Consider the following 22,455-nt stretch of genomic DNA (forward strand, 5'->3'; position numbering starts at 1 on the left):
ATATTAAAAGCAGTAAGGGAAAAAGGTCAAGTAATATATAAAGGCAGGCCTATCAGAATTACACCAGACTTTTCACCAGAGACTATGAAAGCCAGAAGAGCCTGGACAGATGTTATACAGACCCTAAGAGAACACAAATTCCAGCCCAGGCTACTATACCCAGTCAAACTCTCAATTACCATAGATGGAGAAACCAAAGTTTTCCACGACAAAACCAAATTCACACATTATCTTTTCACGAATGCAGCCCTTCAAAGGATAATAACAGAAAAAAACCAATACAAAGATGGAAACCACGTCCTAGAAAAAGCAAGAAAGTAATCCATCAACAAACCAAAAAGAGGACAGCCACAAAAATAGAATGCCAACTCTAAAAAAAAAATAATAGGAAGCAACTATTACTTTTCCTTAATATCTCTTAATGTCAATGGACTCAATTCCCCAATAAAAAGACATAGACTAACAGACTGGCTACATAAACAGGACCCAACATTCTGCTGCTTACAGGAAACCCATCTCAGGAAAAAGAAAGACACTACCTCGGAGTGAAAGGCTGGAAAACAATTTTCCAAGCAAATGGTCTGAAGAAACAAGCGGGAGTAGCCATTCTAATATCAAATAAAATTGACTTCCAACCCAAAGTTATCAAAAAAAAAAAAAAAAAAAAAGATAAGGAGGGACACTTCATATTCATCAAAGGTAACATCCTCCAAGAGGAACTCTCAATTCTGAATATCTATGCTCCAAATGCAAGGACAGCCACATTCATTAAAGAAACTTTAGTAAAGCTCAAAGCACATATTGAACCTCACACAATAATAGTGGGAGAGTTCAACACACCACTTTCATTAATGGACAGATCGTGGAAACAGAAACTAAACAGGGACACAGTGAAAGTAACAGAAGTTATGAAACAAATGGACTTAACAGATATCTACAGAACATTTTATCCTAAAACAAAAGGATATACCTTCGTCTCAGCACCTCATGGTACCTTCTCCAAAACTGACCATATAATTGGTCACAAAACAGGCCTCAACAGATACAAAAATATTGAAATTGTCCAATGCATTCTATCATACCACCATGGACTAAGGCTGATCTTCAATAACAACATAAATAATGGAAAGCCAACATTCACGTGGAAAATGAATAACACTCTTCTCAATGATAACTTGGTCAAGGAAGGAATAAAGAAAGAAATTAAAGACTTTTAAACTTAAATGAAAATGAAGCCATAATGCATCCTAACTTATGGGACACTATGAAAGCATTTCTAAGAGGGAAACTCATAGCTCTGAGTGCCTCCAAAAAGAGACTAGATAGATCACACACTAGCATCTTGATCTCACACCTAGAAGCTCTAAAAAAAGGAAGCCAATTCACCCAAGAGGAGTAGATGGCAGGAAATAATCAAACTCAGGGGCGAAATCAACCAAGTGCAAACAAGAAGAACTATTCAAAGAATCAACCAAATGAGGAGCTGGTTCTTTGAGAAAATCAACAAGATAGATAAACCCTTAGCCAGACTCACTAGAGGGCACAGGGACAGTATCCTAATTAACAAAATCAGAAATGAAAAGGAAGATATAACAACAAAGCCGGAAGAAATGCAAAACACCATCAGATCCTTCTACAAAAGGCTATACTCAACAAAAATGGAAAACCTGGATGAAATGGACAAATTTCTAGGCAGATACCAGGTACCAAAGTTAAACCAGGATCAAGTTAATGATCTAAACAGTCCCATATCCCCCAAAGAAATAGAAGCAGCCATTAACGGTCTCCCAACCAAAAAAAAAGCCCAGGACCATATGGGTTTAGTGCAGAGTTCAATCACACCTTCAAAGAAGATCTATTTCCAGTTCTGCACAAACTATTCCACAAAATAGAAGTAGAAAGTACTCTACCCAACTCATTCTATGAAGCGACAATTACTCTGATACCTAAACCACAGAAAGATCCAACATAGATAGAATACTTCAGACCAACTTCCCTTATGAATATCGATGCAAAAATAATCAATAAAATTCTTGCTAACCAAATCCAAGAACACATCAAAACAATCATCCATCCTGACCAAGTAGGTTTCATCCCAGGGATGCAGGGATGGTTCAATATACGGAAATCCATCAATGTAATCCATTATATAAACAAACTCAAAGACAAAACCACATGATCATCTCATTAGATGAGGAAAAAGCATTCAACAAGATCCAACACCCATTTATGATAAAAGTCTTGAAAAGATCAGGAATTCAAGGGCCATACCTAAACATGATAAAAGCAATCTTCAGCAAACCAGTAGCCAACATCAAAATAAATAGTGAGAAGCTGGAAGTAATCCCACTAACATCAGGGACTAGACAAGGCTGCCCACTTTCTCCCTACTTATTTAACATTGTAACTGAAGTCCCAGCCAGAACAATTCGACAACAAAAGGAGATCAAGGGGATAAAAATTTGAAAAGAAGAAGTCAAAATATCACTTTTTTCAGAAATCTCAGTAGAGATTATTATTGCTGATATGCCTTTCCTGTTATTATCACATATTCTAATGACTCTTGGGCAATAGTCAACCCTGTTAGGTACACTTTCTGCAGGTGAGCACAGATGTTCTCTCTTCTAAAATGCCATGCAGATGAATTAATGAGTTTATAATTTTTATTAATGATTCAATAGAATAACTAAATTTATATGAGTAGTTTTGAGTCTTCTATACAAAAATCTTCAATTAGAGTTCTGTAAATCTTCATGTTTCACATGCTAATTGCCCTTGGGTAGAAAGCAGCCTGGGAACTAATTTATGATTTGGCAAAACATTCCATCTAGGCTAGCTCTGGAACCATTATCTGATAACTAAAGGTCATGCTCTGGGAATGCACAACTTATAGTAAATGCAAGGACAGAAGATAAAATATTGACTGAATTTTATCTATAGTAATCTTAAAATCTGGCTTTTGCTTCAATAGTTGGCCCAACTGGTACATGCCAAGAGCCCACAGGACACAGGAACTGTGAAGCAGCCGGGGACAGGATCTTTCTGGCTTCCATGTGTGCCAAGAAGCTTACCCTGTACCAAATCTCTCTGTACCCAAATTCTGTGCAGAGAGAGCTGGTCTCCCAGGAGGGTTGACACACCTAAGATCACAGGGTGACAGGCTCACAGCAGGGACAAGCTAAGGTCAAAGACAGCAAGATCAGCTGACATCACAGATAACCACATGGGGAGAGACAACCTGAAGAATATAAGAAAAGAAACCAAGACTACTTATCATCAGAAACTGAAAGACTCCAAAACTCCCAAAGGGAGGCACTTACTCAAGCCTCGGGTCAGCCGCGCACCCAAGAAGACACTGAGACCGAACTTAAGATGTATAGAGAGTAAGATTTAATACAGCAACGACAAGAAAGAACATAAAAAGCACATATACCAGATATCTGGGGTCGAAACTCATGCAGCCAGCAAGGTGCAGAGGAGATTCGGCAATTAGCCCAAATTTTCACAGGCTTTTATAAGAAAAGGGCAAGGGGGGAGCAGGGCAGTGAAAGTACAAATTTGCGTCACTAAGGTGTTCTGCCAAGGGGCTTTACATAACCAAGGGGTCGTGTCCTATATTTTGGCAATGTACTCGATCTATTGGAACATTCTGGGATAGTACCAGGAGGCCTCTATCTCAAAAATGTTCTTGGCATAGTCTTCAGTTAGGAGGGGTAGGACTAGGTTTTTTCCAGGAGACCCCTTATCTAAAAAATGTTCCTGGAGCAGTTTCCAATTGGGAGGGGGTACCTTGGGGTAAAAAGTTCAGGAGTGCTCCGGGAACAGTCTCTGGATGGGAGGGGTAAGAGGACCCTGAACTGAAGAGTTCATGGAGAGTTCAGCTTTCCTTCTTTCAAAACCAGTTTTCCGACTGCACCAAGCCCTTGATACCCTACCATGCCAGAAAAGCAAGATTCTGATTTGAAATCACATCCCATTATGATGACAGAGGACTATAAGGACATAAATAATTCCTTTAAAGAAATATAGAAGAGCTGGGCAGTGGTGGCACATGCCTTTAATCCCAGCACTTGGGAGACAGAGGCAGGCAGATTTCTGAGTTCGAGGCCAGCCTGGTCTACAGAGTGAATTCCAGGATAGCCAGGGCTACACAGAGAAACCCTATCTCAAAAAACAAAACAAAACAAAACAAAACAAAACCAAACCAAACCAAACCAAAGAAAAGAAAGAAGGAAAGAGAAAGAATTGCAGGAAAACATGGGCAAAGAGATAGAAACCTTTAAAAAGGAAAGACAAAAATCTCTTAAAGAATTACAAGAAAACACAATCAAATAGGCAAAGGAAATGAACAAAATATCCAAGACCTAAAAATGGAAATAGAAACAATAAAGAAATCACTAAGGGAGACAGCCCTGGAGTTAAGAAACCTAGAAAAGAGATCAGGAGACATAGATACAAGCATCACCAACAGAATACAAGAGATAGAAGTGAGAATCTCAGGTGAAGATAACATAGAGAACATTGAAACAAAAGTTAAAGAAAATGCAAAAGGCAAAAAGCTCCTAACCCAAAACATCCAGGAAATCTAGGACACAGTGAGAAAAACAAACCTAAGGATAATAGGTTTGGAAGTGAGCAAAGATTCCCAACTTAAAGGCCCAGTAAATATCTCAACAAAATTATAGAGGAAAGCTTCTTTAACCTAAAGAAAAAGATGCCCATGAATGAGCGGCCATGGGTGTGGGGGAAAGAGAGGAGTTTCAGAGAACGGGCATCCTGCCAGAGTTCCGGTGCTCTGGGTGGGCAGATGCGAGAGGACTGCTGCAAGCTTTCCACTCAGCCCCAGTTGAGTGTCTGGCTATGTGAAGCCACTGACCACACTTGGTGGGTGGTGGACAAGGGGCAGTCCTAGGCACCAGTTTCCCAGCCTCCAGTTATCCCACGATTAATATAGTGGAAGAGCTGAGAATAGAACGGTGCCCCAGGGCAGCACTGGGCCTCAGGGCCAAAGGGAGGAGAGGGCAGGTGGAGAGGACATGCTGGATGGTTCCCACATGGGCGAGAATCCTTGGTCAGGTCTGTGGCTGGAGCATAGGATGGCCTTCTGGTGGGAGGTTATATGCTGCACATTAGGAGAAAGCCTATCCCTTAGTTCAAGCAAGGCAGGCCTTGGTGATCAGAGACAGTCTAAGGTTTTAGAGCTTTATTGTAGAAAGACAGGGAGGAAGGAGAGAAGGTAGAAAGAGAGACTGGCCATGGCCATGTAAATAAAGGGGTAAGGGAAGGAGAGAAGAAGGACTAGAGAGTAAGAAAGGTTAAGTAAAGAGAGCGAGGAGGGGCCAAGCAGCCCCTCTTATAGCAGCCCCTCTTATAACAGCTATCTTGCTGTTGCCAGGTAACTGTGGGGAGGAGCATACCTGGCTATAGTCAGGTAACTGTAGGGGGTGGAGTCTAGCCATAATGCCAGAATTTTAAGACATTGTCTGCATTACTGATAGTCACAGAATTATGGAGTTGGGGGATCTGTGGTTTCAGCACCTGATTCTGGGAATGTGGCTCACCTTTCTGTCCCTTGTAGAGTTTTCTACTGGGTCACTGGAACATGCCCCATTCAACCAACATAGGTTGCCTATCACAGTCCGACACATGAACATACAAGAAACCTTCAGAACTCCAAATAGACTGAATCAGAAAAGAAATGTCTCCTGTCACATAATAATCAAAACACCAAATGCACTAAACAAAGAAAGAATATTAAAAGCACTAAGGGAAAAAGTTCAAGTAACATATAAAGGCAGAACTATCAAAATTAACCTGACTTTTCAACAGAGACTATGAAAGCTAGAAGAGATTAGGCAGATGTCATACAGACCCTGAGAGAACATAAATGCCAGCTCAGGCTAGCAAACCCACCAAAACTCTCAATTTCTGTACGTGGAGAATCCAAGATATTCCACAGCAGAACTACATTTCAAAAGTATCTTTCCACAAATCCAGACCTACAAAGGATAATAGTTGGAAAACTCCAACATCAGGAGTTGGGAAACTACACCCTAGAAAAAGCAAGAATGTAATAGTGTTTGGACAAATCCCAGAGAAGGTAGCCACACAAACAAAATTCCACTTTTAACAACAAAAATAATAGGAAGCAACAATCACTGGTCCTTAGTATTTCAATATGGACTCAATTTCCCAATAAAAAGACATAGACTAACAGGCTGGATATGTAAACAAGGCCCAGTATTTTCCTGCATACAGAAAACACATCTCAGTCACAAAGACAGGAACTACCTCAGAGTAAAAGGCTGGAAAATAAATTTCCAAGCAATTGGTCCCAAGAAGCAAGCTGGAGTGGCCATTCTAATATCAAATAAAATCAACTTTCAAACAAAAGTTATCAAAAAAGATAAGGAAGGACACTTCATAGTTGTTAAAGGAAAAATGAGCTCTCAATTCTGAACATCTATGCTCCAAATGCCATGGCACCCACATTAATAAAAAAAAGTTACTAAAATTCAAAGCACACATTTCACCTAATCCAGTAATTGTGGAAGACTTCAACACTCCAGTCTCATTGATGGACAGATCGTCGAAACAGAAACTAAAACGAGACACATTGAAATTAACAGAAGTTCTGAACAAAATTGATTTAACAGATATCTATACAATTTCATCCTAAAACAAAACAATATACCCTTTTCTTAGCACCTCATGGTACCTTCTTCAAAATTAACCATATGATTGGTCACAATATAAGCCTCAAGAGACACATGAAAATTTAAATAATCCCAACATCCTTTCAGACCACCACACATTAAGGCTAGTTTTTTTTTTTTTTTCCTCTGTTTTTTTTTTTATTTTTTTTTAATATTTTTATTACATATTTTCCTCAATTACATTTCCAATACTATCCCAAAAGTCCCCCATAGCGCCCCCCACTTCCCTACCCACCCATTCCCATTCTTTTGGCCCTGGCCTTCCCCTATATTGGGGCATATAAAGTTTGCAAGTCCAATGGGCCTCTCTTTCCATTGATGGCTGACTAGGCCATCTTTCGATACATATGCAGCTAGAGACAAGAGCTCCGGGGTTCTAGTTAGTACATCATGTTGTTCCAACAATAGGGTTGCAGATCCCTTTAGCTCCTTGGGTACTTACTCTAGCTTCTCCATTGGGGGCCCTGTGATACATCCAATAGCTGACTGTGAACATCCACTCCTGTGTTTGCTAGGCCCCAGCATCGTCTCACAAGAGACAGCTATATTTGGGTCCTTTCAGCAAAATCTTGCTAGTGTATGCAATGGTGTCAGCGTTTAGAAGTTGATTATGGGATGGATCCCTGGATACGGCAGTCTCTAAATGGCCCATCCTTTCATCACCGCTACGAACTTTGTCTCTGTAACTCCTTCCCTGGGTGTTTTGTTCCCAATTCTGAGAAGGTGCACAGTGTCCACACTTTGGTCTTCATTCCTCTTGAGTTTCATGCGTTTAGCAAATTGTATCTTAAATCTTGGGTATCCTAAGTTTTGGGCTAATATCCACTTATCAGTGAATACATATTGTGTGAGTTCTTTTGTGATTGTGTTACTTCACTCAAGATGATGCCCTCCAGGTCCATCCATTTGGCTAGGAATTTCATAAATTCATTCTTTTTAATAGCTGAGTAGTACTCCATTGTGTAAATGTACCATAATTTCTGTATCCATTCCTCTGTTGAGGGACATCTGGGTTCTTTCCAGCTTCTGGCTATTATAAATAGGGCTGCTATGAACATAGTGGAACATGTGTCCTTTTTACCGGTTGGGACATCTTCTGGATATATGCCCAGGAGAGGTATTGCTGGATCCTCCGGTAGTACTATGTCCAATTTTCTGAGGAACCGCCAGACTGATTTCCAGAGTGGTTGTACAAGCTTGCAATCCCACCAACAATGGAGGAGTGTTCCTCTTTCTCCACATCCTCGCCAGCAACTGCTGTCACCTGAATTTTTGATCTTAGCCATTCTGGCTGGTGTGAGGTGGAATCTCAGGGTTGTTTTGATTTGCATTTCCCTGATGATTAAGGATGTTGAACATTTTTTCAGGTGTTTCTCTGCCATTCGGTATTCCTCAGGCGAGAATTCTTTGTTCAGTTCTGAGCCCCATTTTTTAATGGGGTTATTTGACTTTCTGGAGTCCACCTTCTTGAGTTCTTTATATATATTGGATATTAGTCCCTTATCTGATTTAGGATAGGTGAAGATCCTTTCCCAATCTGTTGGTGGTTTTTTTGTCTTATTGATGGTGTCTTTAGCCTTGCAGAAGCTTTGTAGTTTCATGAGGTCCCACTTGTCAATTCTCGATCTTACAGTTTTTAATGACAACAAAAACAACAGAAAGCCACATACCCATGGAAGTAGAACATTGCTAAACTCAATGATAACTTGGTCAATGAAGAAATAAAGAAGGAAAACAAAGATTGTTTAAATTTTAATAAAAATGAAGGTATAGCATGCCCCAACACATGGGATACGATGAAAACAGTGCTAAGAAGAAAACTCATAGGTCTGAGTGCCTCCAAAAAGAAACTGGAGAGAACATACACTATGACTTTAACAGCACACCTGAAATCTCTAGAACAAAAAGAAACAAATACACCCAAGAGGAGTAGAAGGTAGGAAAGAATCAAACTCAGAGCTGAAATCAACCAAGTGGAAACAAAAAGAACATTACAAAAAAAATCAACAAAACCAGAGGCTGGTTCTTTAAGAAAATAAACAAGATAGTTAAACACTTAGCTAGACTAACAAGAGGGTACAGAGACAGTACACAAATTAACAAAATCAGGAATGAAAAGGTAGATATAACAATAGAAACAGGAAATTTTAAAAAATCATCAGATCCTACTACAAAAGCCTGTACTCAACAAAACTGAAAAACCTAGATGAAATGGACAATTTTCTAAGCAAATACTAAATTTAAATCTGGATAACATTATCATCTAAACAGTACCATAACCTCTACAAATAGAACCAGTCATTAAAATGTCCCAATCATAAAAAGCCCAGTACCAGATGGTTTTAGTGCAGAATTCTATTAGACCATAAATGAAGATGTAATACCAATAGTCTTCAAACTATTCCTCAAAACTGAAACAGAAGGAACACTACCTAATTCATTCTATGAGGCCACAGTTACACTGATACCAAAACCACACAAAGACTGAACAAAGAAAGAGAACATCAGATCAATTTTCCTTATGTATATCAATGCAAAAATACTCAATAAAATTCTGGAAACCAGAATCAAAGCACACATCAAAACAATCATTCAGCAAGATCAAGTAGGCTTCATCCCAGGAATGCAGGATGATTCAATATGGGGAAATCTGTCCATGTAATGCAGTACATAATCAAACTCAAAGAAAAAACACCACATGATCATTTCATTAGATGCTGAAACACATTTGATAAAATTTAACACTCCTTCAGGTTAAAAGTCTTGGAAAGATCAGGAATTCAAGAACCATATTTAAACATAGTAAAAGCAATATATAGCAAACCATAAGCCAATGTCAAAGTAAATAAAAAGAAACTTGAACCAATCCCACTAAAATCAGAGATTAGACAAGGCTGCGAACTCTACCTACCTATTCAATATAGTATTCAAATTCCTAGTCAGAGCAATTAAACAACCAAAGGATTTCAAAGCGATACAAACTGGAAAGGAAGAAGTCAAAAATCACTATTTGCAGATGATATGATAGTATATTTAAGTGACCCTAAAAATTCCACCAAAGAACTCAGTAAATTGGCTGGATATAAAATTAACTCCAATCAGTGGCTTTTTTGTATTCAAAGGATAAATGGGCTGAGAAAGAAATTAATGAAACGATACCCTTCAAAATAGCCACAAACAATATAAAATGTCTTGGTGTTTCTCTAACCAAACAAGTGAAGATCTATACTGAAAGAACTTCAAGTCTCTGAAGAAAGAAATTGAAGAAGATGTCAGAAGATGGAAAGAACTCCCATGTTCATAGGTTGGCAGGATTAATATATTAAAAATGAACATTCTGGTGGAATCACCGTCCCAGACCTCAAGTTGTTCTACAGAGCAATTGCAAAAAAAAAAAAAAAAAAAAAAAAAGCATGGTAGCAGTACAATGACAGACAGGTAGATTAATGGAATAGAATTGAAAATTGAAGACCCAGAAATGAACCCACACGCCTATGGTCATTTGATCTTTGATAAGGGAGCTAAAACCACCCAGTAAAAAGAAGAGAGCATTTTCGACAAATGGTGCTGGCTCAACTGGCAGTTATCATGTAGAAGAATGTGAATTGATCCATTCTTATCTTCTTGTACAAAGCTCAAGACCAAGTGGATCAAGGAACTCTACATAAAACCAGAGACACTGAAACGTATAGAGGAGAAAGTGGGAAAGAGCCTCGAAGATATAGGCACCAGGTAAAATTCCTGAACAGAACAACAATGGCTTGTGCTGTAGGATCAAGAATCGACAAGTGGGACCTCATAAAATTTCAAAGCTTCTGTAAGGCAAAAAACACTGTCAATAAGACAAAACGGCAACCAACAGATTGGGAAAAGAGCTTTACCAATCCTAGATCTGATACAGGGCTAATATCCAATATATATAAAGAACTCAAGAAGTTGGACTCCAGAAAACCAAATAACCCTTTTAAAACCTGTGTACAGAGCTAAACAAACAATTCTCAACTGAGGAATAACAAATGGCTGAGGAGCACCTAAAGAAATATTCAACATTCTTAATCATCAGGGAAATGCAAATTAAAACAACCCTGAGATTCCACCTCACACCAGTCAGAAAGGCTAAGATAAAAAACTCAGGTGACAGAAGATTTTGAGAAAGAGGAACACTCCTCCTCCTCCAGTGCTGGTGGGATTGCAAGCTGGTATAACCACACTGGAAATCAGTTTGGTGGTTCTTCAGAAAACTGGACATAGTTTTACTGGAAGATCTACCAATATCATTCCTGGGTATATATCCAGAAGATGCTCCAAAATGTGATAAGAAAACATGCTCCACTATGTTCATAGTAGCCTTATTTATAATAGCAAGAAGCTGGAAAGAACTCAGATGTCCCTCAACAGAGGAATGGATACAGAAAATGTGGTACATTTACACAATGGAGTACTACTCAGCTATTAAAAACAATTTTTGTAATTCTTAGACAAATGGATGGGTTTGGAGGATATCATCCTAAGTGAGGTAACTGAGTCACAGAAGAACACACATGATATGCACTCACTGATAAGTGGATATTAAACCATAAGCTCAGAATACCCTAGATGCAATTTGTAAAGCACATGAAACTCAAGTAGAAGGAAGGCCAACGTGTGGATACTTCGATCCTTCTTTGAAGGGGAAATAAAATACCCATGGAAGACGTTACAGAGACAAAGTTCAGAGATGAGACTGAAGGAATGACCATCCAGAAATTGCCCCCCCCCCGAAATCCATCCCATAACCAACCACCAAACCCAGACACTATTGCAGATCCCAACAAGAGCTTGCTGACAGGACCCTTATATAGCTGTCTCCTGAGAGACTCTTCCAGTGCCTGGCTAATACAAAAGTGGATGTTCACAGTCATCCATTAGAAGGAGCACTGGGTCCCCAATGAAGGAGCCAGAGAAAGTACACAAGGAGCTGAAGGGGTTTGTAGCCCCCAAGGAGGAACAACAATATGAAATAACCAGTAACCCCAGAGCTCACTGGGACTAAACCACCAATCAAAGAAAACATATGGAGGAACTTATGGCTCTAACTGCATATGTAGCAGAGGATGGCCTAGTCAGTCATCAATGGGAGGAGAGGCCCTTGATTCTGTGAATATTCTATGCCCCAGTATAGGGGAATGCCTGGGCCAGGAAGCGGGAGTTGTTGTGTTTGGGCCTGGGGTAGGGGGGAAAGAATAGGGGATTTTTGGAAGGGAAAATAGGATAGGGGATAAGATTTGAAATGTAAATAAAGAAAATATCTAATAAAAAAAGAGTTAATAGAGTTCAAAGTTAATCACTGGACATTCTTGCCAGCTCCAGATATTTAAATTTTGTTCACTCAGTCATATTGACCATGAAAATTATCTGTATATCTCACTGGCCCTATAAGCTCTCAGCATGACTCTAAACACCAATGCCATATATCTTTTTTCTCCCTATCTTGGATTACCCCCTGATGTCAAATATGGCTTTTGACAACTTCCTGGCTTCTTGAATACCCTATTGTTGAAGTGCTGTATGGACTGCTCTGTAGCACCCTTAAAGTCTAGCTCTTCCATCTCTGTTTGATAGAACTTGTAGCTGGAACATTCAAAACGCTGAGATAGAGCAACATAATTACAAAGCCATGGACATGATTAATACTAGTAGCCTCCTTTGCAATGTACAAAACCAGAAAATCAAAATGTAATGTTATATGGTGTGATTTGCAAATAAATATATAGACAGAGTATGAAGTCCAAGCTTTCTGTTCTTGGCTTTCTTTAACTCTAGTTTATGAATAAGGAAAGATGCTGCTTGGAAAGAGAATCACTGAATACATGAAGAACAGTTGGACCCTTGTGGTAGTAGATGAGAATCAAGGAGGTATTTGTGAGCAGCCCCAGATGCAGTATCATAATCCTATCACTCTAAGAAGCCACTACACTGGCAGAGTAATTGTTAGGCTCCACAAGTGCTATAACACCTTTGCACTGTGATTAGCCTGGATCTTCTCCCATAGATTTCTATGCTAACAGCAATACAAATTTATACCACTCAAAATAGTGTTACCTACAGCCAGAAACACCAGAAAATGGTCATGGATGCTATGAAATGGAATATTTCTTTTACATTTATTTTACTTCTTAACATGAAATTTGAATAACTTTGTGCCCATTGTTACTGTGTCAGGCAGTTTAGTTTCAGTGAGTGAGCAATTCATAAAAACATGGTCAATTCTGTGATGTGGTTTAGAGATTCACCAAAGGAATGAAGGACAGGCCTGGCATAAACATGACCTTAAAGGGAAATGATCAGCAGAACAAAGCAAACAAAAGAACAAGCCACTTGATGTTATAGTCTATGAAATGACAATGTCATATTGAGGACCACCCACATTCTGTCAGGTTCAACACGACTCAACATTAGTATTAATGTACTGGAAATTCCCATATGATGACCATGTATGTGGAATAGTTTCTCAATATTTCTATGAAACCACCATGTCCTGGCTACATAATTAATTCCTCTTTGAGAGAACTCCTTTTATTTTTCATTTGTGTCTTTATGTGTATAAGCCAAATGTACCTTTCAAGTGGGTCTGTGCCTATGTGTTGAAGGTGTGCCTATGTAATGGCTAGAAGGTAATTTCAACTTGATGTCTCTGAGTACTACATGATATTTACTGATCAGATATGAAAAGTCTTTTCCCTGAAGAGCTTGTTGTCTGTCTTGAGTATGTGTCATATATCAGTCTTTTGTACTTTGGGGCAAAGTGACTAGAAGCTAGTTCTACCTCCATTCCTACCTCCATTGATGCAGTATTTATCCACAGGCAGTGCCTGAAATAAAAACAGATTAGAAATGCATCTTTACCAATCCAACTATAGAAAAAGTCAACAGTAAAAGTATTCCTAGAATTTTGCAGATCACTACTGTCACTCAAAACCCCCCTATCTGCAAATAAAACCATCTTGAAGGTTTTCTCTCTAGGGTCCTCCTTTGTGCCCCATAAACCCTGTTCTGGATAGAGATGGACTTTCACAAAGTCAGATCTTCATGATCACTAATGATGGTCTGGAGTCAAGCATGGCTACCAAACACACCTGCTCTCATTCCAGTACAGCTGGCTTTTGAACAAGGACATGCAGTCTCTTCTCTGCTCTTGGTCTGAGCTAGCTCCAGACAAACAGAATTTAGAAGAGTGACCCTGTTCCTGGCCTATGTTTCAAAAGCTGCTGCATTTGTGCCCTTGTTTCTAGCCATGCCCATGGAAGGAAAACTAAGCCACACTGAAAATTCTGGAGTAATTTTCACCACATATAGCTGTTTGAAAGAGAAACAGGACCCCATACAACATGAACACCAAGGCACTAGACCACAGATACACCTCTTTAGACTTTCCAAGCCTCATGAACAGCTATACAAATGAGTTCAGCTGATCCCACAAAAAACAGATGAACTGTTGTTCAGTAGTTGCAATAGCTTAGAATTAAGAGAGATAGGCAGTTCAAGTTAATGGTAAACCTATAGGCCTTAACTATCTTCAGTAAGGAAGGAGGCAGAGGAAAAAGCAAAGATGTTTGTCTTATGAAAACAAAAGTGTGCTACCAAGAGCTAATCCAGAATGCAAATCGTGGTGTGGCCTAAGATGGCCATAGATTATGAAAGACTAGCTTCAAAGACAATGAAGATGAATCAAGATATTCCTAATCTTGAGATACAGGAGTTGTGACACACACACTTGGCTGTGAATCAGAATTGCTACAGTTCAGAGGCTACGATGTGTCATTTCCCCCATTCTCTGAATGTACCCCAAATATACATATTGTCAGATGGCACCTGGTTCCTCAGACTATGACTCTATATGTATCTAATATTTTATAGGGACAATGAAGCTAATTCTTTTTAATAGATATTTTCTTTATTTACATTTCAAATGTTATTCCCTTTCCTGGTTTCCCCTCAGAGAACCCCCCATGCCTGCCCTGTTCCTCCTGCTCACCGACCTACCCACTTCTGCTTCCTAGTCCTGGCATTCCCCTATACTGGGGCATTGAGTCCTCACACAACCAAGGGCCTCTCCTGTTGATGACTGAGAAGGCCATCATCTGCTACATATGCAGCTGGAGCGTTGGGTACCTCCATGTGTACTCTGGTTGGTTTAGTCCTTGGGATCTCAGGGGGTACTGGTTGGTTCATATTGTTCCTCCTATGGGGCTGCAAGCCCCTTCAGCTCCTTGAGTCCCTTCTCTAGATCCTCCATTGGGGACCCTGTGCTCCCTCCATTGTTTGGCCAAGAGCATCTACTTCTGTATTTGTCAGGAACTGGGAAAGCCTCTCAGGAGACAGCTATATCAGGCTCCTGTCAGCAAACACTTGTTGGCATCCACAATAGTGTCTGGATTATCTCTCAACAAAAATGGACACAATTCCCCAATAAAAAGACACAGGCTAACAGACTGGATATATAAATAGGACCCAGCATTTTGCTGCACACAGGAAACACATCTCAGACTGACAGACAATACCACAAAGCAAAAGACTGGAAAAATTTTCCAAGCCCCCATCCACCCAACTGTTTTCCATCAAAAGATACCAAGAAACAAGCTGGAGTAGCCTTTTTAAAAATAGACTTTCAACCAAAAGTTATTTTAAAAAATGTGGAAGGACATTACATAATCATCAAAGGAAAAATCTGCCAAGATGAACTCTCAGTACTGAACATCTATGCCCCAATTGCAAGGGCACCAACATTTATAAAAGAAATACTACTGAAGCTCAAAGCACTCATTGAACCTCACACAATAATAAGAAATTTCAACACCCTACTCTTAGCAATGGACCAATCATGGAAGCAGAAACTAAACAGAGACACAGTGAAACTAAAATAAGTTATCAACCTGACCCACGCTACCATCTTGCCAGCAAAAACGCACGCAGGCCACTCGGATCCTTCTGCAGTAAAGCTTTAATACATCTCGAGAGATAGATGATCAGCTTCAGGAGAGGAGACCCAGAGAGCAGAAAACCCTTCCCTTTTATAGGCTGCGAAAAATGGTTGGAGACGTGCACCACCCAGATTGGCTGCTCACTATCAGTCAGTTAACACCACGAGAGAGGCAGGGCTCAGGTAATGGAAAGATACCCTGATGCCTGCGCATACTTACGAGCAACAGATGTCAGCACCATCTTGTAATGGCGACTGTGAGGGCGACTCCTCACATCTCCCCCTTTTCTTTTATTTTAGAAGCAACAGGCCACCCAGTACTGAGAGTGGAGACAGGTCAAATCCCCAGTGTGCAAGCATAGGGGCTTTACACAAAACCTCCTCCCAGGCTTGTCACCCGGAGGGGTCTTGGTCCACTCTCGTGTCAATTTCCTGGGGGAAGGACACTTGGACACTCAACCTTCATACAAGATGACATGTCTCCCTAGAATAGGCTCATCTTATGCCGCAGAGCCTTTCTACAGCAGTGCTTAGCCCTACAACTCTCCTGGGCTGCTGCAGCACACTCACTCTATCCCATGCAATGAGACTAGCCTTGTGGGGTGCAAGAGCTGAGCGGCCAGCAACCTATTGCTTAAGCATCGATAATCATATATCTGGGGAGGCACCATGCTCCAAAGCAACAAGCACCTGGGTTACTACCATCCTGTCCCTCCTTGTTTCGACTTTAAGTTAGCAGATCATCCATAGTAGGAGCAGTACTCCACCGCACACAGCCACTCCAAACAAATCCACCCTCACCCATTCCTTGAAGTAGGAGAATGCTGCAGAAATCCAGGTAGAATATTCTTCCGTCAATGACAGGTCAAGACGTGTCGAATTGACTTGTAAGACAGGAATCCTCAGCTCCCAGAGTGTCTGTTCAAATTCTATGGTCCATTTCTGTAACAAATAACGAGACAAAGCCTTTGACAGGTTAGTTGCTCTTGTAAAATTCTCGAATTGTACTGAGGTGATACAGAGGCTAGGCAGCTTATGTTTGCAACTCAGCTGAGCCATTTGCCACAGGACATCCACCTGCTCTTGGACCAGATCAATCCATTGGTTTACCAACATGAGGCCTCCCTATATCTGAGAGTTGGCCGTGGCCTGACTATCCAGGGCCGATGTCACTCTTGCCGAAAGGTCATTGATGGTTTGCATTGTCTGAACTGTAGCAGACAAGGCAAGGGCCGAAGCAGTGATAGAGGCAGCTGTTGCTACCAAGCCAACTATAATAGCAGAGATTCCAAAATCTCTCTTTTCTTTAAATAAGCTTAAACTGCTAGGGGCTTCCACAGGAACTAGAACAAATTTAGGCATGCGAGTAACCAAAGCAAAGGGATACTTAGTAGCATCCCAACACAGGGCATAGAAACATTCATTAAGCAACTAATCTAACTATAATTGATTACTATTTAAACTTTTTTTTTTTACTTACCACCCACAGAAAGGGGGCCAAACACTGTATAAGGATATACACTGGCTTTGGTCTTTCAAGTCAGAGATCATAACAAAGCACAGGCTTCCTTTGAGGGAAAAGTTCTATTTTCCATCAGAGCCTGAATTTGCCCATCTAATGGTAAAAAGGCAAGTCCCAGCTCCCTGTCAGTAGTAAAGAAATGTGGAAACACTTGTGCACTGTGCATGACAGGCATGGGCAGGGGAAAGGTGGGCATAATACCCCAACACAATTTCCCCAAAATACTAGGAACCAGGATCTCCAGTAGAAGGGTCAGTATCCATCGTTGTTTCAGTGTTTCCTCTTTTTTCCACATCTTCTGAAGGGGAGATCCTTCGGGTGAGGCGTTCTGGAACCCAAAGAGGATTGTCTTCTTCCTGTGGAAAAACACAAATAGCTCCCCTGGATCTTATTAAAATAGGATCCGGGCCTCTCCATTTTCCGGTTAAGACATCTTTCCATTTGATCATTTCTCTAGGTCTGTTTGGTTCTGAACAGTGACGATCAGCCGCAGTGCGGCCTTGTTCATCAAGATTCAAAAAATTAAGAGTAAAGAGTGCCATAGAGATGGCCACTCTCAGTGTTAAGGGCAGAGCCTCGTCGACTCCCCCTTTCTGTTTGATTAGGTAAGATTTAAGAATGCGGTGGGCACGTTCCACAATGCCTTGTCCCTGAGGGTTGTATGGCAAACCAGTTAAATGAGTTACATTCATCTGGCGACAGAATTGTTGAAATTTTTGAGAGGTGTAGGCCGGTCCATTATCTGTTTTAAGAATTTTGGGTTGTCCCCAACACTCCAGGCTTCAAGGCAATGTTGAATTACATGTGAGGCCTTTTCCCCCATAAGAGGCGAGGCAAAAATGATACCAGAACAAGTATCCACAGAAACATGCAGGTATTGAAGCCTCCTAAAGGAGGAAATGTGTGTTACATCCATCTGCCAGACTTGTAGCGGTTGAATTCCCCGTGGGTTAACCCCCACATATGGCACTGGCAAGAACTGGCAACAGTTTTGACACTGAGTAACTATTTCCCTAGCCTCTTTTCTGGTCAACGCAAAGCGACGGCGCAAGGTTTCAGCTGTCACATGGAATTGTTTGTGAAAATTTCTTGCAGCATCCACTTGGGATGAAAGGGCAGCAGCCACAACCCTGGTGGCTCGGTCTGCGAGATCATTGCCTCTGGATATGGGCTCAGGGAGACCCGAATGCACTCTGATATGGGTGATATAAACAGGAAATCTCCTATGTAATAAAACAGCCTGTATTTTTTGAAAAGTATCAGCGACTTTACTGGATGATTTTATTACCGCAGCAGCCTCTAGAAGGTTAACTGCATTGACCACATAGGAGGAATCTGACACGATGTTAAGTGGTCCCGGGAAGGCCTTAAGGACCTCCAAAACCACCAAACATTTCACAATCTGAGGTGAAGTTTTATTATATTGTTTAGACACTATTTTGTTATTGGTCACATAAGAGCCTACACCAGTTATTGACCCATCTGTGTACACTATGATTCCTTCTGGAAGCGGGTTTTTTGCTGTCACCTGTGGAAACACTATGGCCTGATTCAGGGCAAATTGTAAAATTGGATGTCTAGGATAATGATTGTCAATTTGTCCTGAAAAGGAGGTGACTAATACTGCCCAGTCATCAGATGTAGCCGCAAGGACCTGAACTTGTGTGGCAGTATAGGAAACAATTAGGACCATTAGGAGACCCACATGGGTTCCTCTGTTACCCATGTGATGGTTCTTGTAACCCCAACGGCCCCTAGGAAAAACCCAAGCCCCGTCTACCTGGGTTACCGTTGTAGGAGACAGGCTCAAGTCTACCTTGTTCTTTGCTTCCCAATCCCTTTCCCTTTGTGTACCCCATCTTCTTCATAATATTAGTGGTCTGAACTGAGTATTCATTGGTTAATGTGATTCCCATCTCAGAAAGCACATCTCTGCCCCATAGGTTTATCAGCAGCGGGAGCACATATGGAGTAAACAGGCCCCTCTGTCCTTCTGAGGTTTGCCATGTCAGGGTGGATGAACTAATCGCTGGGCAAAATTGATAACCCAGGCCTTGTAAAGAATGAGAAGATTTTGTAACAGGCCAGCTCTTGGGCCACCAGTAAGATGAAATGATACTCTTATCTGCTCTGGTGTCCATAATCCCCTCAAAATCTTTGTCATTAATAAAAAGATGTAGGCCTGGCATTCAAAGGCATAACTAGATAGGCTGAATCGGGGCCAGAAGAACCCATACCTCTCAATTCTTTTGTGTTATCTTCATCCTTATCAGGGCTGGGCAAGAATATTAATTGTGCAATTCTATCTCCTGGGCTAATGGAAAAAATACCTTGGGGGCAGGAGCAGAGAACTTGAATGTCTTGCAGGTGTTGGTGGTCCACTACCCCAGGATGAACCACAAGGCCTCGTAAAGTGAGAGATCCTCGCCCAATAATGAGACCCATAGTCCGAGGGGGTAAGAGTCCAGGAGACTTAACGGGGACTGGTTGCACATTCATTTGGGGCATGAGTAAGAAACTGGAGGTGGCGCGCAAGTCCACTCCTGTAACTCGTTGGGTGTTATCTCCTCTGTCCTGCTCTGGCTTCTGAAAAATCGGCCCCCATATTTGTGAGGACCCTGGGATCGGGGCCCAGCATCCCGTTTTTTGACTGTGAGGGATTAACTTCACCTATCAGGGGCAGGAGTCTTCCTTTTACATCTCTGATAGAGCGGCATTCACTAGCCTTGTGATAGCCCTTTCTGCAGCGGGAGCAGAGAACAGCTCCTCTTGCACGTTCATGTACAGGGCAATCTCTCTTCAAATGTCCAGCTTTCCCACAATTGAAACACACCTTTTGTTTGTTGAAATTAGGGCGCCTCTGAGATTGCAATATAGCCGTGGCTAGTCCCGAGTTGGTCAGAGGGCCTCCTAGCTCCCTACATATCTTAAGCCAGTCTTGTAACCCTTTGTTTTTTCTTGGCGTGATAGCCGCCCTGCACTCTTGGGTGGCTTGCTCATAAATGAGCTGTTCAATTAGAGGCATGGCTTGCTTGGGGTCACCAAAGACCCGAGCTGCGGCCTCAGTCATTCTTGCCACAAAATCAGAGAATGGTTCCTGGGGGTCCTGAACCCTGAACAATCTTTGTAAGGTGACCCCCAGCCTCCCCTTTTCTTGTAAGTCCTTCCAAGCCTTGACTGCAGCTGCCCCTATCTGTGCGTATGCCCCCCAAGGATAGTTAATTTGATTAGTGGCATACTGCCCTTGGCCGGTCAACAATTCAAAGGTCCATTGTCTCTGGTTGTCATCAACTGCTGTGGTATTGGCCCTGGCCTGATTTTGGGCCGCATCATACCATAGAGCTTTCCATTCCATATATTGTCCCATATTAGGGAGTGTAGCCTTTGCTATCATTTGCCAATCTGACGGGGTCATGGCCATATTGGCGAATCTCTCGACCTGAACCAGAGTAAAATTGGCACTGACCCCATAATTACGGACAGATTCAGCAAGTTCTTTAAGTTGTTTATAGTCCACTGGGGCATGCATACGCCCCACCTCCCCAGTATCAAAGACTGGAAATGCTACCTGTATCTTTTTTAACTCTTCCTGAGGAAAAAAAGAGTTAGCACTATACAGCAATTCATAAAGCAGTGGTGCTGTGGGCACAGTAGCTGGTATGCTACCCTTTTTATCACTTCCTGATCACGACCATCGATCAGGGGTATATCTTTGTTCTTTATATTTTGCTGCCTCCTCCTCTAATTCACTCTCCTCACTGAAGTCTAGATCTTCGGACCCTGAACTATCAATCTCTAATGCCTCCAAGTCATGGATAGGATAAAAATTAGTATAAGGCTTTTTCTTAGTAGAGGGCTCAGTTTCACTGCCCTTCTTTCTCTCTCCCCTTCCTTCTGAATCCCAGGGAGGTCCTTTTTTCTTAGACATGTCTTTCTTTTTTCGAGCTCTTATTCTCTCGCTCCGTTCGGCTTCTGACATACTGTCCTGAACCTCTTCTAGTGTTCCCTGTCCCTCCACAATGGCGGGTTGGCAGGTTTCATCCTCTAGACAGTTTTTTATAAGCTTCCAAATTGCCTTGGTGCCTAGGCGTAAGTCTCCCTCTTCATGCTTACGGTCAAGGTCCCATCCTAGCTTATTTCATGTGGCTACAGTTAGAGACCCCGAACAGGCATACCAGGGAGCTACACGATCCACTTCCTTAACAAAATTCTGCAGCGTACAGGAGGTGACCTGCAGATCACGTTGCTTTAGCACTGCCTGTAACGCGGTGATCACTGACTGTGAAGAGCCCATGATAGAGTGAGTGCCTGTGGCTGATCTACGCCCGGCTTATGGTACTCCTTAAGCAAAGCCGAAAGTAAACACGGTGCTCCGCTCCCTTATCTACGGGAGGCTTACAAGATACCTCGGTGCTGCCGCTTATCTACGTCGGACTGACCACACCTCAAATTTCCACACCAGCCTCGATGGACAAAATAAGAATTTCAGCACCAGCCTCGATGGACAGAATAAAAATTTCAGCACCAGCTGTAGCCTCCCCACCCCCAGCCTGGAACCTGCTGGCTCAGGGGTGGAGTTTTTTGCTCATTTGTTCTGCCATGCCCACTGCTGGACCCTGTTGCTTTGCTGCTTGGAGCCACACACGTGTTCACCCTGCTACTGGACCCCGAGTTATTTGGCAGGAAATCGGGTTCCCTACCCCTTCCTTTATAACTGAATGTCGGAACTAGTAAAGGAGAGCTTTGATCAGAGACTTGGCTCCGTTTCTTTTTTCGCCCCGTCTAGTTTCCTCTCTTTTCAGCTAGAGCTGCCATCCTCATTTGAACCGTTCACGTTGTGGACTGCTGGTCAGGCCGCAACAGTTTGGCACCTGAACAGGGACCTGAAGAATGGCAGAGGGATGCTAAGAGAAAAGCTGCTGCTGGAGAGCTCCACAGGAAAGGATCTTCGTATAGGGCATCGGAGCAACGGACAGGTACACATGCTAGCACTAGCTTAAAATTTCAGTTTTGTAAAGTGTTGCTGAGGATGCGGTAGGATACGAATTAAGCTTGAATCAGTGCTAACCCAACACTGGTTCTGCTTGGGTCAGCAGCATGTTAATCGGAACTAGATACGGAAACAGGTGGTGTGCCGCAGCTTTTTAGAAAGCTGCTTAGGTGGAAGAAGAAAGGGTTTAACGTCATGGATCAGGCGGTTGCTTTTAGTTTTCAGGAGTTGTTTCAGGCCAGAGGAGTAAGGCTTAAAGTACAATTAG

General features: G+C 41.8%; 2 pseudogenes; both read right to left on the reverse strand.

Moving 5' to 3' along the window:
- Positions 1-17,642: 17,642 nt before the first annotated feature.
- LOC147001027 (igE-binding protein pseudogene) lies at positions 17,643-21,491 on the reverse strand (annotated as a pseudogene).
- LOC147001028 (endogenous retrovirus group K member 7 Pro protein-like) lies at positions 18,952-19,705 on the reverse strand (annotated as a pseudogene).
- Positions 21,492-22,455: the final 964 nt, after the last annotated feature.

The sequence above is a fragment of the Mus caroli genome, unplaced genomic scaffold (assembly GCF_978045245.1).
Source record: "Mus caroli unplaced genomic scaffold, Mus_caroli_1 scaffold_15, whole genome shotgun sequence".
In the NCBI taxonomy this organism is placed as follows: Eukaryota; Metazoa; Chordata; class Mammalia; order Rodentia; family Muridae; genus Mus; species Mus caroli.